Genomic DNA, 3,486 nt, shown 5'->3' on the forward strand with positions numbered 1-3,486 from the left:
CACAACCCAAACCCTGTTAGACTAAATCCGCAATCCATTAGTCATCACCACCCAACCCGTTACCCAGCTTCATCCCCAACCTCCCCCTCACCTCACACCAAACCCTAGCCATTTCTCGTCGCTGCTGCCCCAACGTTGCCCCAGTTCAACCCAGCCCCGACGACGCTGCCCCGGTTTTGCCCCACCCCAACGACACCACCCGACCCCGTCGCTCCACCCGACGATGCCGCCTTGACGCCATTGCTCCACGATGACACTGCCTTGGCCCGTTTGCTCTACCCGACAATGACAACCTTGGCTATTTATCCTTGGGAGGCCTTGGCTATTTGATAATGATGTGCATATTTATGGCCGTTCAAATATCTGCATATTTGAACATGAGGGTAAGAAAATCAAAATTCTTCCATCGCAGCCTAGAGGTGGTAAGATGGAAAAGAAGTCTAATCCCATCCACTAGAACAGTAAAGTCAGCTTGATTAGTGCGAGAAGCACTGAACGCGAGATGAGTAAAGGAACTCCTATTCTGATTTTTGCTGCTCAAAAAATTCTGAACGAGCCTAGTGAATCTATTCCTTTAGAAGCCACTACTGTGATTGAGGAATTCTCGGATGTCTTTCTATAGGATCTCCCGGATGAATTGCCACCAATAAGAGATATTCAACATGGTATCGATTTCGTCCCGGGTGCATCTCTTCCTAACTTGCCTCATTACAGACTTAACCCAATTGAACATGCTGAACTCAAATGGCAAGTTGACGAGTTATTGAGAAAAGGCATTTTAAAAGAAAGCATAAGTCCTTGCGCAATTCCCGCATTGTTAACGCCAAAGAAAGATAGAACCTGGTACATGTGCGTCGACAACCGCGCTATTAATCGAATAATGATAAAATACTGTTTTCCCATTCCTCATTTGGATGACATGCTGGACATGATGGCAGGAGCCATGATCTTTTCAAAGATAGATTTAAAAAGTGGCTATTACCAAATTCATATACGCCTTGGCGATGAATGGAAGACTGCGTTTAAAACAAAAGATGGGTTATATAAATGGACGGTTACACCTTTTGGCTAGACTAATGCTCTGAGTACTTTCATGAGAGTGATGACTCAAATATTACGACCTTTTATGGGACAATTTTTAGTCGTATACTTTGATGACATCCTTATCTATAATTGATCTTGGGAGCAATATATAGATCATCTTCGTCAAGTCTGCACTGTCTTGAGAAGAGAGCAACTGTATGCAAACCCTAAGAAATGTATGTTTCTGACAAACAAAATTGTTTTCTTGGGTTTCATTGTTTCATCTTAAGGAGTGTCTGCTAACCTTGATAAGGTCAAAACTTTTAAAGAATAGCCTGAACCCCGTACCATAAAAGACGTGAGAAGTTTTCATGGGCTTGTTACCTTCTATCGTCGATTCATCAAGGGGTTTGGTACTATTATGGCTCCGATAACAGAATGCCTCAAGAAAGGTAAATTTAAGTGGTCAGCAAGTGCTACTAAAGGTTTCACTGAAATCAAAAAAAAAATGGTGGAAGCCCCTGTCATGCGACTCCCCGATTTTACTAAAGTTTTTGAGGTCACTTGTGACACTTCTGGAGTTGGTATAGGGGGAAATCCTAAGCCAAGAAGGTCATCTGATTGCCTACTTTAGTGGAAAGCTAAATGAAACTAGACAACGATATACCACTTACGATAAGAAATTTTATGCTGTGGTTCAATCTCTTCGCCATTGAAGACATTATTTGCTTCCTCAAGAATTCGTAATATTCTCTGACCATTAAGCTCTTCGCTATCTTAACTCCTAGAAGAAGCTTAACGCTAGACACGGCATGTGGGTTGAATTTCTCCAGGACTATGCGTACACCTTGTGACACAAATCTGGAGCAGATAACAAAGTGGCTTATGCACTGAGTCGTCGCATGATTCTTCTTTCAAGGATGAATGCAGAAGTAATAGGGTTTGATAAAATCAAAACTGAATATGAATCATGTCTAGATTTTCATGAAGTTTACAATTTATTAAGCGATGGAGTGACTCAAGAAGTAGATGGTCTCATCTTGTAGGATGGCTATCTATTTAAGTCTCAAAAGTTATGCATTCCCAGCACCTCGTTAAGGGAATTTTTAATTTGGGAATTGCATGCTGGGAGTTTAGCTGGACATTTTGGGCATGCGAAAACTATTAAAGCTACGAAACATCGATTTTTCTGGCCAAGCTTAAAAGGAGATGTTATGAGACTTGTTAGTCGATGTCATGCATATCAACTCGCTAAGCAGCGAAAGCAAAATACAGGATTGTACACACCTTTACATATTCCTAATTGTCCTTGGCAAGATGTTAGTATGGACTTCGTACTTGGACTTCCAAAGACCATCCGAAAGCATGATTCCGTTCTTATAGTGATGGATCGATTTTCAAAGATGGCCCACTTTATACCCTGTTCCCGAACTTTTGACGCCTCTCGAGTTGATAAAATCTATTTTGATGAAATCGTTAAGCTGCACGGGCTATCAAAAACTATTGTATCAGATAGGGATGTAAAATTCACTAGCTATTTTTTGAAAACCCTATGGCATAAGATGGGAACCAAGCTTCAGCATTCAACCGCTTTCCACCCACAAACTGACAGGCAAACTGAAGTAGTCAATAGGAGCTTAGGTAACCTACTAAGAACTCTTGTCGGTGAGAATCTAAGAGACTGGGATCAAAAACTGTCAACTACTGAATTTGCATATAATAATTCTATTAATAGATCAATAGGTCTGAGTCCAACTGAGGTAGTATATGGTTACAAACCTAGACAACCTATAGATCTCATTCCTATGCCCCATTATCATAGGTTGTCTGAGTCTGCATCTATATTCGCATCATATATTCATGAGTTGCATAAAGAAATTATTAATAGAATTGCTCAAAATAATACTAATTATAAAATTCGAGCTGATCTAAGAAGGAGATTCAAGGAATTTAATGTTGGAGACTTTGTGATGGTTCGGATACGTCCGGAACGGTTCCCACCTGGAACTGTCAAAAAGTTGCATGCACGAAGTGCCGGACCTTTTAAATTCTCAAGAAAATTAATGATAATGCTTATGTTCTAGATCTCCCCAGTGATCTCGGCATCAATTCTACTTTTGATATTGAGGATCTAATAGCTTATAAAGGTCCAGATTTTACCCCAGATAACCCACTAGATACTAAGCCTACCAATGAGCCTATTTATGAGAGACCCTCTTTACCTCCACTTCCCAATATTCTATCTAACACAGCAAACGAAATTGATAAAATTTTAGATGATAAAATTATTTTAACTAGAGAAGGTGGATCCCAACGGTATCTAGTATGTTGGAAAGGACGGCCTACATCTGATGACACGTGGCTTGATCGTCACGATTTGGAGGTGCATCACCCTAATACCTTAGAGCAATACGAGAGCAGCAGAGCGGCACACTCGACGGAGTCGACTTCTCTCCCACTTAG

This window comes from Typha angustifolia, chromosome 1 (assembly GCF_048772165.1).
Source record: "Typha angustifolia cultivar Huaian chromosome 1, ASM4877216v1, whole genome shotgun sequence".
NCBI lineage: Eukaryota > Viridiplantae > Streptophyta > Magnoliopsida > Poales > Typhaceae > Typha > Typha angustifolia.